The sequence below is a fragment of the Procambarus clarkii genome, chromosome 92 (assembly GCF_040958095.1).
Source record: "Procambarus clarkii isolate CNS0578487 chromosome 92, FALCON_Pclarkii_2.0, whole genome shotgun sequence".
NCBI lineage: Eukaryota > Metazoa > Arthropoda > Malacostraca > Decapoda > Cambaridae > Procambarus > Procambarus clarkii.
The window spans coordinates 16,529,757-16,548,356 of NC_091241.1; the positions used below are offsets into that span (position 1 = coordinate 16,529,757).

Here is an 18,600-nt window from a genome sequence, read left to right on the forward strand (position 1 = left end):
CTGTGCCTCTCACACCTGAGAATATTGCCCACGATTTTTTTTCAAAATGGCATCTGTTTACAAGAGCCCTGAGGAAGTTACTGTGAACCCCGTGTAGCCGCGGGCCATTTGAATCAGGCCTGGAACCCTATGGCGTATATATACGCCATGCGCACCATGGGACATGTTACTCAGGGCGTATATATACGCCATACGCAGTTTAAGGGTTAAGCATTAACCCTTCCACTGCTCAGGGGTCCTGAGGACATTTACACCCCAGTGCGCAAGAAAAAAAAAAATTCAATTTTTTTTTTGTTCTTCTAAACATGTTAATTTGTGTCCCCTGAACACGGGAAGAAAATCATAGGTGACATATTTTGGGCGCAATTGACCAAGGAAGTCTGGCAAAAAGTGGGCGTTGACAGAGCGGTCGTCAGAGCCGATCAGCGTCACCCACGCTGACAGACGGGAGTTGCCACAAAGGTATTATCACTTAATTATTTCTATGTCTGTTTTTTTTTTCTTAGTTGTTTTGCAGTAATATTATTCAATAGTGTGTATTGTAATATATTTATATAATAAAAGTGGTGAATAGTCGCTATACTCAAAAGTATGGTGTGCATATTAGTGATTCAATTATTATGTTCATAAAACAATAAACAAATAGTTTTGCTGCTATTACACTCTATACACAGGTTATATATAAGTATCTGCATGTTTTGTTCACCATAATGAACCACTAAGTTGGTATTGAGAGTCGAAAAACAACGAGGACTTACCGCCACACCCAAGCCAACCACTCACTGCCACTCTCTCAACACACACACTAAACTGTCTCCCCCCAACAATACCATTTGTGGTGTTATTACACTATATACAGACGTTATATATAAGTATGTATATATTTTGTTCACCACAACTGTACAGCTAAGCTGATATAGTTAGTTCAGGCACTAAGAGTCGTCGCTATACACACAGTCAGCTGGCGGCTCCCTCATTCATTCTAGGTCACACGCACTAAACTTTCTCCACCAATAATACTGTTTGCAGTGTTATTACAATATATACACATATTATATATAAGTATCTAAATGTTGTATGCACCGTAACTGTACACCTAAGCTTGTAGTGCGCCCAAAGAGCATAGTGACCACCCTCTACACAGCTAGACAAGTCATGCAGACGACGTCACCTCCGTCACCCAAATGGCTCCTCCCAGCATAATCCTTTTGCTATTATTACACTAATACACACGTAATATATAAGTATCTACATTTATGTTCACCATAGAGAACCACTAAGCTGGTATGGTGAATGCAAACAATAACAGGTGACCACACAGTCAGTAAACGATGCTATCTCCCTCCGTCTCTCAGCATCACTACTCCCACAGCGCTAATTATTACAACAATCCTGCTATTATCACAACCCTGGTTATTTATATATCACAGTCAGGGGTCATCTGTAATATTGTCATCGCTAAATAATAACAATTATATATTTATTTTAACATTTTTCGGCGATGCTGTGGTCATAAGCTGAACAGCAATGCAGTTCGCTCATGCTGAGTGCGCCAGCCTTGGTTGCTCCAACAGTACTGTGCCTCTCACATCTGAAAATATTGCCCACGATTTTTTTTTAAATGGCGTCTGTTTACAAGAGCCCTGAGGAAGCTAATGTGAACCCCGTGTAGCCGCGGGCCATTTGAATCGGGCCTGGCACCCTTGGGCATATATATACGCCATGCGCACCATGGGACATGTTACTCACAGCGTATATATACGCCATGGGCAGTTTAAGGGTTAAACCACCCACATCCGTCCTTCAGATCATCGAAGGACTTGATATGGGAAGGGGGGGGGGGGGCCAAGTCAAGACATTTTCCCTTTAAGTGCACAGCACATAATATGACGGGTTGAGTAACTTGCAATAACTTGTGCTTCCCATCATATGATGTATTGGAGTACCGCGCAAGATTTGAACGCCTCGCGGGGTAGAGGGGGCACCCCATACGCTGCCCAGGGGCTATAGTAAACAGCCGCCATTTTGTAAAAAAATCCAGCTCGTGCTACCATCGCGTGGGATCGCATCAGTTACCCAGCAGCCACCATGTCAAGCGTACGACCGAATGCTTCCTGGGCGCGCACCACGCAATTACTCACCAAAGAGCAAATAACTAGTGAATTATTTTCTGATGGTGAGGAAAGTGATCTTGATGACTCTGACAATGATAAGGACTACACGCAATTGACCGATGATAGTAGCACCGACATTGAAAATGAGATGCAGCCGCCTCGCATGGCGAGGCCTATACGCTCACTCATACCACCTCACCCAGTGTCAACTCCAATTTACCCACGACCACACAGTTCCTGTGCTTATTTAGACTCTTAGGATATTTTGGGTGATGAGTCAGAGGAAGGTGACTCTTTTTCTGATTTTAGTGAAGTGGAATCAGAACATAGTGTTACCGAGCCTGGTGCCAGTACCAGTGGTGTTATTGAGCGAGAATTTGTCGCGTCAGCAGTCTCTCGCCCAGCCAAGTGCCACTGCATGGAACAACGAGGCACAAAGAGCCTCATGTTCACGTGCTTCCACCTCACGTGCACATAGCGGCCATACTGTGCGTAGACGGGCTTCAGCTCCTGGTCCATGGTGTGCATCGCTTCCTCGCCATCGTGCACCTGTTGCTGAATGTTGATGAAGCACTATGTATGTTGATGAAGCACTATGTCAAACACGCTATCACAGATTATTGGAGCAAAGATCTGACTATTCCAACACCTTTCTTCGGGAAATATATATCTCGAGACAGGTTTCAGCTACTCCTCAGGTGTCTGCATTTTGCAAGTAATGAGGACCAGACAGAGGATGATAAACTTTGGCGAGTGAGGCACTATATGAATGAAGTGATTGGAAAGTTCAGAGATTTTTACGCACCAGGACAGAAGCTGGTGATTGACGAATCCCTTCTGCTTTTCAAAGGACGTGTTTCATTCAAGCAGTATATTCCCTCCAAACGAAACAGATTTGGACTGAAATTCTTTGTTCTGTGTGACTGTGAAACAGGATACGTGTTACACATGATTCTGTATTCAGCTAGCGATGTAGACATTCCCGGTAATGACGAACATGGTTTCTCGGGTAGTGTGGTGAAGTCACTGATGGCACCATGGATGAAGAAGGGCCACATCTTATACACAGATAACTACTATACAAGTCCATCACTAGCTAGGTTCTTGATTGAAAATAGAACCGGATTGGTTGGCACAGTAAAGCCAAAAAGAAAACAAATGCCAGTGTTTGACGGTAGACTTGCAGTTGGTGAGTGCCAGCTACAAAAATGTGATCAAATATTCTCGGTTCGGTGGAAAGACATGAGAGAAGTGAACATGCTGACAACCGTTCATGATGGTACAATGGTGAACAGTGGCAAGTTGAACCGTGTAACGAAAGAACCAGTATATAAGCCAGATTGTGTTGTTGACTATAATATCAACATATGTTTGATTGTTAAAGCTGACATGATGGTTGGCACTATCAAGTGTGTGCAAAAAGCATTGAAATGGACGAAAAAAGTGTTTCTCCATCTTGTTGACATGAGCATGCTGAACTGCTATAATACCAGTATGTATCTGGTGAAAACTGGACGTAAACCTAGTTTCCGTGCGTTTGCTTTTACACTTGCGACACAGTTATTAGCAAAATTTGGCAAAGATGTCCCTGGCATACAAAGACCCATCATGAACCCAGTGTTGCAGCATGCTGCTAGACCCAGGCTCACTCACATGGCGGCCTTTCAAGCACACAGACTAAAACATTTGCCACCAGCTGGAATGCATGCAATAGGCCAACATGAATACCTAGTTTGTAAAACAACAAAAAGGAGAGATCAGAAACGTAAAGTGGTGCAAACATGGTGTGAACGGTGTGCAGTTCCATTGTGTGCTGTCGACTGCTTCAACGAGTAACACTCTCTCTCCAAGACTTCTAAATGTGCAATAATAGTGCAAAAACCTGTACATACTGCGTGCATGTGTGTAAATATAATAATGAACATTGTTATTACATAATATATTGGCATAATGGAAAACATTTGTGTGTGCATGTGTATACTCACTATATGCAACAGTTATTGACAATGACCATGATGTAACATTATATGCAACACAATTAGTGACTAATATTAGAAATGAAATATGTCTAGACACTATAAATAATGACACGAAAATAAATTAGTAGCAAGTCAGGCTGCATGAAGACCGCGCGCGACGCCTCTGGAACGCACCGTGCATGAGTGATCATGCAGTGTGACATCATCGCCCATATAGTCGGCTCAATTACGTCGTCGGTAAGTACAATTGAATTTTTATATATTTTTCTAGTGGTCAGGGAACACGACTCAACAGGTTAGGAAGAATTTTTTTTTTTTTTTGGGTATACGCCTGTGGGTGACAAATGCTAATTAGCCCGGAGCAACACAAGGGTTAATCACTCAATACTGGCAAACATTTTCTTGTACTGCCACAATACCTGATTTATATGTTCAGATGTGTTTTATTGTTTTATTTACCAATACCTATTTTTTGTACAATTATTTTCCTTTATAAAACATGCTGTTATTTAATCCTTTAACTGCACAGCCTCCAAATATGACACCCCCACAGTGCGCAGGAAATAAATTCTCTTGAAAAAATTCTTTTGTTTTTTAAAGTGTCAAAAACCCTTCCCTCAGTATGGGTATGTCAAAAAAAGTTCAAAATTGTACTTACTTTGGCTGCTATGGGGTCCGTAAGTTGGCGCGTGACGTCATCATTCCCCTTTCGCCCGTGAAGTATGCTCCCGGGGCCAGTAGGGCGCCCAGGGCGGAGCGCGCGAGTTGCCATGAATATATTTTTGTTAATTTTTTTGCGCACAGTTCCAAATACATTTTATTTGTTTTTACGTGCTAATCCTATGTATAATGAACACGTACACTATATTATGGCAGTAAAACATCTGTACTGTCCGATGACACTGTGTTACGTGCATGACACTTGTGTACACCTATGTTGCACATATTTACCCTGTATCATGCTAATTTATGTATATATACAATCTATTTACACACTATACACTGTCACACACTATATACATTCACCATCAACCCATTCAGAACACCGCGAGTGTGAGCAGCCACACCCAGCCAGCCCCTCCCTCACTCCAACATCTTACTCGCCAACATTCCTCCTCCCACCATACTGTTATTGTTTTTATTACACTATTTACACGTTTTATTTACCAGAACTATGTAAGTAAGCCAGTATTGTGTCCAAACAGTACAGTGGCCACCATACACTGCATGAGAAATCACATAGCAGACAGCAGACGACGCTACGATTATGACATCACCTCCGTCACCAAAATAGCTCCTCTCAACATACTCCTGATGCTGTTATTACACTATATACACACACACACTGTATCTACCCATGTACATGTGTGTTCCCCGTAGCGAACCACGAAGCTAGTATGGTGAGCAAAACAAGAGTGGCTGCCACACATAGTGAGGCTACCTCAATTCTCTCCCTTCGTCACCAAAATTCCTCCTTCCACAATACTACGCACAACGCTAATTATAACCACAATCCTGGTCATTAATTCCTGTAAATGAATAATTGACAACAAGTTTATTTTTAAAAGGAACCTAAACAGTTGTTTGAAGGGTCCTACATGGACAAAACAATGCTGTGGTGCTGTGGCTAGCACTGTGAACTTCGTGAACAGCATTGAATCACTGATATTTGAACATTCTACCCAGTCATTATCACACTCAGGCTCTTCTATAATACTATCATGACAAAATACAGTACAACCTCGATTCAACGAATCTCTGGCTAGTTCGCACACTTTTCATGCCGGATTTACTCACCCGGTTCGACGAACAATGGTTCGCCGAAGCGGGGAATGTTCGGATTTGCTTACAATGTCCAGACAGAGTTCACTGACTGGTGGAAAACTTTCCCATTCTATCACAGATTACAATTAGTAATTCCCTTATATGACAAGTTTGATCACACAAGTGGACCGCACAAGTGGTCCACAAGCTTACGATGTTGGGACAGAGTTCAAAGAGTGGTGGAAAACTTTCTCATTCTATCACATGATAGAGCCCAGTAGGCTCAGGAATCTGTACACCAGTTGATTGACAGTTGAGAGGCGGGACCAAAGAGCCAAAGCTCAACCCCCGCAAGCACAATTAGGTGAGTACAGATTACAATTAATAGTTCCCCCATATGACAAATTCGATCACACAAGTGGACCGCACAAGTGGTCCACAAGATTACGATGTTGGGACAGAGTTCACAGAGTGGTGGAAAACTTTCTCATTCTATCACAGATTACAATTAATAGTTCCCCCATATGACAAGTTCGATCACACAAGTGGACCGCACAAGTGAGTCCACAAGTTTACGATATTGGGACAGAGTTCACAGAATTGTGGAAAACTGTCTCATTCTATCACAGTTTACAATTAATAATTCCTTCATAAGACAAGATGGATCACACAATTAAGTGGACCACACAACAAGTGAACCATATGAACCAAACACCAACCAGAATGGTCCACACAACACGTCAACCATATGAACCAGATACCAGCCAGAGTAATCCACACAAATGAACGACTGAGTTTCCATAATTTTCGTTCACTGATTTGTGGCAGACGTATCTTTGTAAATTAATTTAAAGGCTGAAGCGTGATTAGCTAGCTACATGTCATAAAATCTCCTTATAGACATTTTCTGTGATGAAACAAGGTGAGTGAGGGTGGACAGATAAGGGAATACTATACTGTAAACCTTACTTGGTTTTCCTTCGTCTGTGTTGTTATAGTTCAGTGACCCATGACTTTGAAAGTTTCAGATTGATAAATCATTTCTAAAACCAGTGCTTTTAGCTTTTTATTATCCTAATTAAACTAAACTAAATAAAACCGAAAATATACTGTAATATGATAGACATCTGCTATTTGAGAAATTATTTATGTTATTGGAACAACTCCAGCGTGAGCGAGTGGACGGGTCTAATCCCCGTACACACAACACCATGCGTTTCACGTTTCATTTCGTCGCCACAGTTCAGTGCATACGGCTTCGAAATAATAAAATTAATAAATCAGTTCTAAAATAAGTTTTTTTTTATATCTCTTATTATCCTAATGTTACTACCTTGAGGTTACCTTGAGGTGCTTCCGGGGCTTAGCGTCCCCGCGGCCCGGTCGTCAACCAGGCCGCCTGGTTGCTGGACTGATCAACCAGGCTGTTAGACGTGGCTGCTCGCAGCCCGACGTATGAGCCACAGCCTGATTGATCAGGTATCCTTTGGAGGTGCTTATCCAGTTCTCTCTTGAACACTGTGAGGGGTCTGCCAGTTATGCCCCTTATGTGTAGTGGAAGCGTGTTGAACAGTCTCGGGCCTTTGATAGTTCTCTCTCAGAGTACCTGTTGCACCTTTGCTTTTCAACGGGGGTATTCTGCACATCCTGCCATGTCTTCTGGTCTCATGTGATGTTATTTCTGTGTGCAGGTTTGGGACCAGCCTCTCAATTATTTTCCACGTGTAAATTATTATGTATCTCTCCCGCCTGCGCTCAAGGGAGTACAGATTTAGGCTCTTTAGTCGGTCCCAGTAATTTAGATGTTTTACTGAGTAGATTCTAGCAGCAGAGGATCTCTGCACGCTCTCCAGGTCAGCAATTTCTCCAGGTTTGAAAGGGGCTGTCATTGTGCAGCAGTATTCCACTCTAGAGAGCTCAAGCGTTTTGAAAAGTATCATCGGTATAGCATAAACTAAAGCACTAACTATAGCATTAAACTAAGTATGTAACCTAAAAATATATAATATAATGTAAATCCAATATTAGAGATAAATTTATGTTACTGGATCTGGCTTAAACACCAGCCTACTGGAGGGTGTATAGACTTAGTCTGCGTTCATACAGTAGGCACCCAGTGCCATTAGCTTTGTCTGTGTGCGAGTGACGTGTTTGTCCGCCGGTGAAAGAATAATCGTGGAATTTACCATTTTTTTTACTACAGCTTTATTAATATACAACAAGATGTCTCAAGGGCTTGCTAATTGTGCTGTAGCTACAAAGAGGAAGAGAAGTTTTTTATCCATTGAGCAGAAATTAGACATGATAGAGAAACATGAACGTGGCTACTCTGTTACTAGGCTGGCAGCAGAATTTAATGTCGGGAAAAGTACGGTGTGTGATATCAAGAGACAGAATGATGATATTGGGAAGTTCCTTGCTTCGAGTGATAGTAGTGCATTAAATAAAAGGAAAACAATAAAAGGTTCTACAAATACAAATTTGGACGAAGCTGTGTACCAGCGCTCCTCGTTTAACCAGAAGCGCTCTGTGGGGATGCCACCTGGCGGCGACGCCATTAAGACAGCAGCCGATAAATTTGCACAAAAGATGAACATTCCAGATTTTCGAGCAAGTGAAGGATGGTTGCAAAGATTTAAGAATAGACATAATATTAAGAACAGGAAAATTTGTGGAGAATCATTAAGTGCAGATACGGATTCTGTCGAGCCATTTAAGCGTAAATTAAATGATTACATAATAAAAAATGATCTAAGGCGTTCTCAGGTACACAATGCCGATGAAACAGGCTTTAATTCACAGTCTCCGTGGTGTAGTGGTAAGACACTCGCCTGGCGTTCCGCGAGCGCCATGTCATGGGTTCGTATCCTGGCCGGGGAGGATTTACTGGGCGCAATTCCTTAACTGTAGCCTCTGTTTAACGCAACAGTAAAATGTGTACTTGGATGAAAAAACGATTCTTCGCAGCAGGGGATCGTAGTCCAGGGACCTGCCCGAAACGCTACGCGTACTAGTGGCTGTACAAGAATGTAACAACTCTTGTATATATCTAAAAAAAAAAAAAAAAAAAAAATTGGAAATACTGTCTCCACTCGATCATCCGGACTATATGGGAAGGACCCCCAGCCGGATTATCACATTTTTCGGATAATGGTACTTTTTCACCTACGAGTCCAAAAGTGACCATTTTCAACTATTTTTATACTACAAACAACATAATTTGAATTGCCTTGCCACATACAATTATTAAATATTCAACTAGAAACCTCAACTTACCTTGTTGGTGTTCGTCTTCTTGATTGATGCCACACATCTTGAAGTTAAAAATTCTTAACAATTTACGTAACCTATACTAACACAACACTAAAATTAACACTTAAAATTACTGTACAGTTCATTAAGCTAAGTTAGTTTTGACTGCCAGCTGCTGAAGCCTCACTGGTTGAGGGCATTTGGGTTGCCTGTGAGGCCTCACTTGTTGAAGGCGCTTGCTTGCACCTCACTTGTTGAAGCGCTTGCATGCCCTCACTTGTTGAAGGCACTTGGCTTGCCTGTGACGCCTCACTTGTTAAAGGCGCTTGCTTGCGCCTCACTTGTTGAAAGCGCTTGGCTTGCCTGTGGCGCGTCACTTGTTGAAAGCGCTTGGCTTGCCTGTAATGCCTCACTTGTTGAAGGAGCTTGGCTTGCCTGTGGCGCCTCACTTGTTGAAGGCACTTGGCTGCCTGTGACGCCTCACTGGTTGAACAACACGTAACTTGTCTTTAATTGCTAGGACAATCTTCTTCCTCTTAACACTTCCAGAACGATTGATGCTGCTACCAGACATAGTCTTGGCCAAAAATGTTCAAAATTACTATGAAAATTAAGAAAGTTATTTAAAAAAATATTTCACTAATGGCGCAGCACTGTGTATAACACGAGGGACGGACGCACATGGGTTGACCAGTGTTGGACGGGTCCACTTGGGGTGGGGCAGCTATAGCGCGTTACGTAGGCCGCCAGGAGGAAAAAAATTCACAATATTTTTGAAGGAAACTTCAGCCTGTGCACAATTCTTTTAGGAAACTTATTTATTTGTTATTACATAATTACTAGTACTTATTTCATTTGTTTTTGGCTATGATTAATTGTTCTAAAATTAATGGTAATTCCTGTACCCAGGTGGTCCCTCCTGACGCACCCCTCCCACCCTCCCAACACCACCCACCCACCCCACCCCCCTCCTCCACCATGCGTCTAGAGCCACAGACGGGATTAATACGGTATGGCCGTATTTTCATCCGGCCAAACCAGCTTTTATCCGGTTCCTGTGGCCATTTTGGCCGGATATTGTGATAACTTTATCCGATCACGATTTTGGCCGTATAAGGGCGTTTTCCGGATGTTTGAATCCTGGATAATCGCGGGGTTACAGTACTTGCAGAATAACACTTTGGCATCTAGGCTAGATGAGTGTTCTTGGCCTTTGGCATCTAGGCTAGATGAGAGTGTTCTTGGCCATAAGGTAAACAAAGAAAAAGTTTCTGCCATGCTGTGTGCAAATGCAGACGGAAGTCACAGAACCAAGTCCGCCATTGTGGGGAGGTTATCTTGAGATGATTTCGGGGCTTTAGTGTCCCCGCGGCCTGGTCCTCGACCAGGCCTCCACCCCCAGGAAGCAGCCCGTGACAGCTGCCTAACAACCAGGTACCTATTTTACTGCTAGGTAACAGGGGCATAGGGTTAAAGAAACTCTGCCTATTATTTCTCGCCGGTGCCAGGGATCGAACCCGGGACCACAGGATCACAAGTACAGCGTGCTGTCTGCTCGGCCGACCGGCTCCCTAATGTAAATCAAAAAGGGAAGTCAAAAAACCCACGTGCTTTGAAAAATTTAATGAACAAGGTACCTGTGGTCTACTTCAACTCTAAAACAGCTTGGTTTACTGGAGATATTTTTATAGACTGGTTCAAAAATCATTTTTGCAAAGAAGCAAGAGATTTTCAGATAAAGAAGTGTGGAATGAGACGGAATGATGTCAAGGCATTACTCTTGGTTGACAATGCCCCAGCTCATGTAGGGATCAACACATTAGCATCACATGATGGACGCATCAAATGTATGGCCTTGCCTCCCAATACCACCTCTCTGATCCAGCCAATGGATATGGGTGTTATATATGCAATGAAAAGGCTCTACAAACGAGCAATGAATAAAGAAATCATGGTGGAGTCAGATGAAGACAAAAGACAAGGAACCGATTCGCGAGGTCAAACAACACTGGAACGTTAAAAAAATACTCAATTAAGGAAGCCATTTACAACTGGGCTAAATTTTGGGATGAAGTTAAAGAGTCAAAATTAAGAAATTGTTGGAAAAAACTCCTGTTGCTTGATCATGCCGATGAAGTGACTGAGGAAGAAATGGATTTTGACGGATTTTCAAATGATATTTATCAAGAACTGTGTGCCGCTGGTGAGGTGGAGTTGACACTGAACGATGTGGAGGAGTGGTTAGATATTGATGCAGTCGATCCACCCATTGGTCATTTAACAGATGATGAGATTATGCAAAATGTTACTGGCACTGTTGACGACGACGGAGAGGAAGATGAGGATGAGAATGATAGCAGTTTACAATCTGCTACGTGTGCTGACACATTGTTCTATGTTGAAAAAGTCCTTGATATTGTTTCACAAACTGACAATCCAGAGCTACCAGGCTTTTGTCAACACCTAAGGATGATGAAAGATATTTGTCTCAAGGACATGACAAAAAGAAGGAAACAAACGAAAATGAGTCGATATTTTTCACGAACTAGTAGAAAATCAACCAGCACAGCTGTTCCCAGCACCAGCACAGCTGTTCCCAGCACCAGCACAGCCGTACTCAGCACCAGCACAGCCGTTCCCAGCACCAGCACAGCCGTACCCAGCACCAGCACCAGCAAAGCCGTATCCAGCACCAGCACAGCCGTACCCAGCACCAGCACAAAAGCAGCTGAAGCCAACACAGCAGCAGCGAGCACCAGCAAAGCTGATGCAAACATCTAAAAACATCGTGTGTGAAGTGAACAATTAGAACAAATGCTAAATTTAAGTGTGTACATAGTGTTAAAATTAAAGTTGCAGTAATTCTAGTGTACAATAGTTTTCATGAACTGTATTGTAGTACTCAATATACAGCAGAACTACTTTTAATCACACAGTGCTAACGGCATAATGCACTGCAGTACGTATTTACTGTAGAGGATTCACAACTTCAGAAAACTTCAAGATGGACATAACTCCAACAGTAAGGTAAATACATGAATTACAGTATTTTTTAGTAGAGAAGTAATATATAGGTACAGTATGTAATATGATAATGCATTTTTATTGTGTACAAGAAAAAAAAAAGACACATGCAAATGCCTCCTGAAGGTCGCCTCTTGCAACGAATCCAACGCTCCAACGAGCTGGGGTTGGTCCCATATAGTACGTTGAATCGAGGTTGTACTCTAATGCAGATTATATATATATTTTGACATTATTAGGCGATGCTATGGTCATACGCTGAACAGCAGTGCTGTGCGCTCATGCTGCGAGCGCCAGCCTTGGTTGCTCACTCACTACCGAGGCTCTGACACCCGGGAATGTGGATGACACCCGGGAATGTGGACCATGATTTTTTTTTCAGATAGTGTCTGTTTACAAGAGCCCTGAGGAAGCTGATGTGAACCCCACGTAGCCGCTGGAGTTTTGAATGGAATGTGAAAAATACAAATACCCGGAGACGCGTAGCGCACCCCAGACGTGGGCACTTGTTTACATTATATAAATAAACAAATTTCTAAATGTAGGTCACACTGAGATAAAATTAACATGTACAGTACTTTATTATAAAATACAGTTTAACCCTTACACAGTGGCTATTGAGAAATGGTCATATCTGCTTATGTACAAACAATAAAAAAATAAAAATCTCCCCAAAAAATTCTTCATTGTAGAATTATAAATTTATATACAAAATTTAAGACAAACACGAAAATTAATGAAAATTTTTCATTACGTGTACTCCATTTATAACCAATAATGCATTCACCTAGTAACATAACCATGAAATGATAGCAGGATTTTTTCAAGGGGTCAAGGTAAACTCCATTGCATCCACATAGACCCATTCCATCCTTATTTCCATCATACACATAAAACCCCAAAAAACCAATGTTGAATGTAATGAAACACCATTTTCTGGGTGAGTCCCGGAGGCTCCCCGGAGCTTTCCCAGGCTGATATGCTAATGTCAGACTTTGGCAACAGTCATGTGTATGGAGTGCTTAGGCCTACCCGGGACCAAGGCCAGAACCGAGCCCCCTCAGAGAGGCAAGGGGAGCAATGGCCTATAGAAAACCCCCGTGTGGTTGGAAGCATTCTATGTTTGCCATCGACCGGAGCAGGCACTCAGATAGGTAAGCGCCTCAAAACAAACCCCTATTCTGGTTAAAATTGCTACCAAAAGTCGAACTAGTGGATAGAACTCCCCAACAGAAAACAAGCAAACTAGTGTGATGTCACACGTCGCCGCGCTGCTGTCTGCGCAGCTTTCCCCCTCCTAGGGGGGGGGGGGGTAGCCCCAAACCCTCCACGCCGGCTACCCACACCTCAGTTCTTGAGGCTGGATGTGAAAAACGCGAAAAAAATGCCGACCGGAGGGAGGGAGGGATGCTGGGGAGCTTCACCCAGAAAATGGCGTTTCATTACATTCAACACTGGTTTTCTGGGGGGAGCCCCGTCGGCTCCCCGGAGCTAACTACCCACAGACGGAAAAAAGAGGGACTTACCCGGGAGGCGGTCGTCGCTCACTCCTCAACTCGAAGCCAAGACAACTGGCTGCAACCGCCAACCCAAAGCAACACAGGCTCGACGGGGCCTAGGGACATTCAGAAGGTAACGAGCAGCCAGGACCCTGTTCGACCGCCAAAATCCCCGCGCCCGAATATCAGACTAAGACATATTCCCAAAGACGGCAGCAAGAGCCGCGAACTTACGGACGTCATGGGCACGGGGATAAACTGCAGGCTGGCTGGACTTAATATTAATAACCCTACGGATGACCTGGGAGACCCGAACCCGCAAACAGGGAAGAAGGGAAACCGGATCAACCCAAAGCACGTCCCCGGACACAGAAGCCGTTGCGCGCAAATAACAGTGAAGCGCCGCAACCGGACACAAAACATGATGCACCCCCAGCCTGACCAACCAAGCATCAACCACCCATGGACCCCTCCGGAATGCAGCAGTCTCATTCTTCACCAGAAAAGGTGACGGCTGCAAGCGAACAAAACAATCTCCACGACCAAAAGAGCAGAAACCCAAGCGCCAGAGGAGAGCATGAAGCTCCCCATCCCGACCCCCAGAGGCAAATGCCAACAAGAAAAGAGCCTTGGAGAAACAACCCCCCGGACCGAAGGGGCCACAACGAAACAAGGAGACGAAAGGTAAGTGAGCACTCGGTCCAAAGACCAGGATGGCTCAGGCGGCGCATAAGCAGGCCGGAGGTGAAACAAGGCACGAGACAGCTTGCGAAATGGCACAAACGTAACATCGATACCGAAGGCAAGCTGAAGAGGCTCAGCCAGCGCCGCACGATACGAGGCGACAGTGTTAGGCATAAGATGACGGTCCTGAAACAACCAAGAGAGAAAGGACAAGACCACCCTAACAGACAAGGAACTAACACGACAAAGACGCAAAAAGAAACAGAAGGACCGCCAGGAAACTTCATACTGCCGCCGAGAAGAAGCCCTCAGGTGGGACACCAACAAGGAGGCCACCTGATCACCATAGAGATGATAAACTCGAGTAAAAAAACCCATACGCGAAGACTCGAGGAGAAGATTGAACCAGCCACTTGACGTACCGGCCCGATCTGCTGAAAGAGGCGGAACCACGGGAAAACCATCGGGTTCGGACACCGAGCAAGCAGCACCTGAAACCAAGGCTGGGCCGGCCACCAAGGGGCCAGAAGGACAACTCTCTCCTGGTAAGTCTCCAAGGGAGTCAGGACCTGGAGCAACAGCCGAGCTGGGAGAAAGAGGTACAGGAACCCCAACCTCGACCAGTCTAGCTGAAAGGCATCGACCCCGACGGCCTCGCGATCGGGGAAGGAAGCTGCATACACGGGAAGACGCCACGACCACGCCGACGCAAAGAGGTCCACCTCGGGGGGCCCGAACGTCTGGCAAAGCCAATAGAAGGACTCGTCGTCGACCGTCCACTCCGTGGAGAGGGGGAACGAAGCGAGACAGGGCGTCGGCCAAGACGTTGGACACTCCCTGTACGTGAACCGCCAGGAAAGCCAAACCCCGAGAACTCAGCAGACGAGTCACCCGAAGTGACCAACCCCAAAGAGACAAGGACCGCATCGAACCCCCGCGGTTCAGGCAATGAACCACCGGAGAGCAGTCCGAATGGAGCCGAATCGTCGATCCGCGGGCCACCCGAATTCTCCAAATAGCAAACCACACTGCCGTAAACTCCCGCACCGTGCTGTGAGCTCGACGGAAGGACGGATCCCAATGCCCCTGGCCGGCCTGGTGAGCACTGGTCACAAAGCCCCAGCCGAGAGACGACGTATCCGTGTACACATCAAGTGAGGGCTCAGGTAGGCGCCAAGGTACTGAACCCCGAAAAACCCGAAGAGGAAGCCAGTGACGCAGCAACCGACATAAGGCCCCCGGGGGTCGAACCCTGCGATTGCGAGAGAGGCGGAAGGGGTGACCCCGAAGGAACCAGAACAGCCGACGAAGCCAAACCCGACCCGGCAGGTAAACTACCATCACAAAGTTCAGGTCTCCTTGTCTCTCCGGAGGGAGAGACAAGGAGGCGGTCCGAGAGTCCCAAACGAGACCCAGTCAAGTCCGAACCTAAGAGGGGACCAGATGGGACTTCCTCCAGTTCACTAAGAACCCGAACCCGGCGAGCTGGGAAAGAACCAAATCCCTGGCTAGCAAGCAAGCTGACCGACTGGGAGCCCAAACCAGCCAGTCGTCGAGGTAGGCCAACACCCGAACACCTAGGAGACACAAACGGGCCACCACAACCCGTGTAAGGCACGTGAACACACGAGGTGCCAGGTTCAACCTGAACGGGAGACAACGAAAGCGGTAACTCAGGCGCCCCACAACAAAACCGAGCCAGTCCCTGAACCGTGGATGAATCGGGACATGCCAATAAGTGTCCCGGAGGTCCAGGGATACCATCCAAGCGCCTGGCTCCAAGAGGACCCGAACCTGAGACAGCGTAGTCATCCGAAAGGAGGGGCAATGAACCCCGGGGTTCAGACGGGACAAGTCCAGAATGAACCGCAGGTCCGCACAGTCCCGTTTCGGAACCGGAAACAGATGGGAAACCCATCTGAGGGACGACGTCGTCAAAACGACGCCCAAGCGAACCCACTCCAAAACGACCCGACAGAGCGCAGGGGAAGAAACCTGCTCGGTCAACCCAGACCCCCCCAACGCCACTGCAGGCCGACAGACACGACCTGAAAGGCCCACGAATCGTGGGACCAGGTGTGGGTGAACAGCGCAAGCCGTCCCCCCATCGCCCGTCAATGGGGCAAACCGCAAAAGGGCCGGCGACCCTTACGACACCCAGAACCCCTCACAGAGCGAACACCGCGCCAACCAGACGAGGGAGGGTCCAAAGTAGGAGCCGAACCCGAATCTGACACCAGTGGCCTACCACGACGAGAGGAACCCCGAGCCCTGGCACGACCCTTCTGGGAAAACCCACCCCGGGACCCCTGGAAAACCAACAAGTCCGACATTGGACGACAAGCCGACAATGCAACCTGAATAAATTGCGACACGGCCGATTACTCAAACAGAAGAGGACAAAAAGGCGAAGAATGCCTAAGAGCAAGAGCCCAAGCAGATTCCACGGAGGAACCCAGTACCGTCTACCGACACGTGAGATGGTGTCATCTCGGTGAAACCGCATCCCGCAAAATCGGCATGAACAGCTTCAACACGGCAGCCGACGAACGCGCTGCCAAGGACAAGGCGCCGGACCCTGGGACGGACCCAAGCGTCCTCACATCCTCCACGAGCCAATCCGAGGACAGCTCCAGGAGGGAAAAGAACAGCAAGGCTGAAGCCAAAAGGCCCTGGGCGCGCAAGTCCTCCTCTATGAGCGCCGCCGAAAGGGTGGGAACCTGCACATGGAGCTGAATAACGCCCACATCGCGGGGAAGGGCAGGGGCAAACAAGCACTCATTCAGGTACTCAAGATTGCACCCCCAGGAAAACCTGAAGCACCGTGGAAGTTTCCCGCCACTCCAGCGTGCGGGAACGACAGAAGGAATGCCAGGAATCCAGAACAAACACGGGGGAGTCCGCTAGCCAGGAAGACTCCGGAACCTCATAACGGAACCAGAAAGGGAACGAAGTCCCAAACCTGAACTCCGACGGATCCATTTCCGAGGCATAATCCGGGTCACGCAGGAGGTAAGCTGCAAAGGCCGCTCGCACCACACCAGGTTGGATGCGATAAGCCGAAAACCTCCGGAAAGACGGAACCGACGTACCGGGGGAACACGAAACCGAACCCGGGGAGGGGCCGACACCAAATCCAACTCGTACGCAGAGAGGGGAAAAGAAAACCCCACACCTTGTAACAATAAGCCCCGCTCAGAGGGAAGAAAAACCCAGGCGGGGTCCAGCGGGGCCCAAGGCCCCCAAGTCAGCCCCTCCCCAGCCTCGAGGTCCTTCACCACAGGACCCGGGGCCGAGTCCTCTCCCCAAGCCCCGACCCCACAAGACAAGGACGGAGCAGCTGTAGAAGCTGGAGGAAGGGGGGCCCACTGGTCAGACCCAGAAGCTTTGGCCGGGAGACAAGACTCAAATGCCTCTGCCACCCCCCGGAAGCTGCCTGAGTCTCAAGATCAAGTAACCCCTGCTCCGACCCCAAAACCCTCAGACGCTTCGGGGCCGGAAGCAGGGGGGGGGGGGGACCAGAACAAACAGAAGGGGAAGGACGAGGATGTGCAGACTGAACCAGGATCGAAGTGACCCCCACCCCCAAGTCCGGGTCTCGAAAAGCAAAGCGGGACAGCCCCGGGGCATCCGGGTGACCAACCAGCCGAGCGCGTTGCAACAGACGAAACGTAGACTGCAACGCACACGCCGCCTGTACCCGAATAGAATCATCAGAGGATTGGGTAAATTGAGTCACACGCAAACAGCAACACTCACAGGACTCAGGGTCAAAAGTATCACCGACCCAACAGGCAGCATGGCAAAGGCAAAACCAATGAGGGTCACCCTGAGACAAGGGGAACGAGCAACCCTCAAACTCACACAGCGAGCGGGGATTCCGGGGTCACATCCATCGGACCCACGCGCCCCCTAGGGGATTCCCAGGGTCCTGAGCGTTTACTTTAAGAGGACTCGCGCTCAGGTAGTCCCAGGCAGGGCGCTGCTAACCGGCGCCCAAAACTACCAAGCGAACTTCTATAGCTGTACCCCAGGGACGTGTACACTCACGGGGACCTAGCAGGGGGCGCCACCGAGGAGAACCGGGGAAGGGCAAAAACCAGTGGAATAATAGGGCAGAACCTCCCACCAGGCAAAAACAAAAAGAAAAACAAAACCCCGCAAGGGGACAGCAAACCCCAAGGAACAGAGCCGGCCGCTATGTCGGGAATACAAGCTGTGCAGCACCCTGTGCCCCTACCAGTGCAAACTGCCTCTTACCTGCTGGTAACAAGGGAGAACAGA

The 18,600-nt window shown here is 46.9% G+C and overlaps 1 protein-coding gene across 1 annotated transcript in view; it reads right to left on the minus strand.

Annotated features, from left to right (window-relative positions):
* LOC123774995 (glutathione S-transferase theta-1) overlaps positions 1–18,600 on the minus strand; it is a 142,412-nt gene that overhangs the window by 27,399 nt on the left and 96,413 nt on the right. The window lies entirely within an intron of this gene.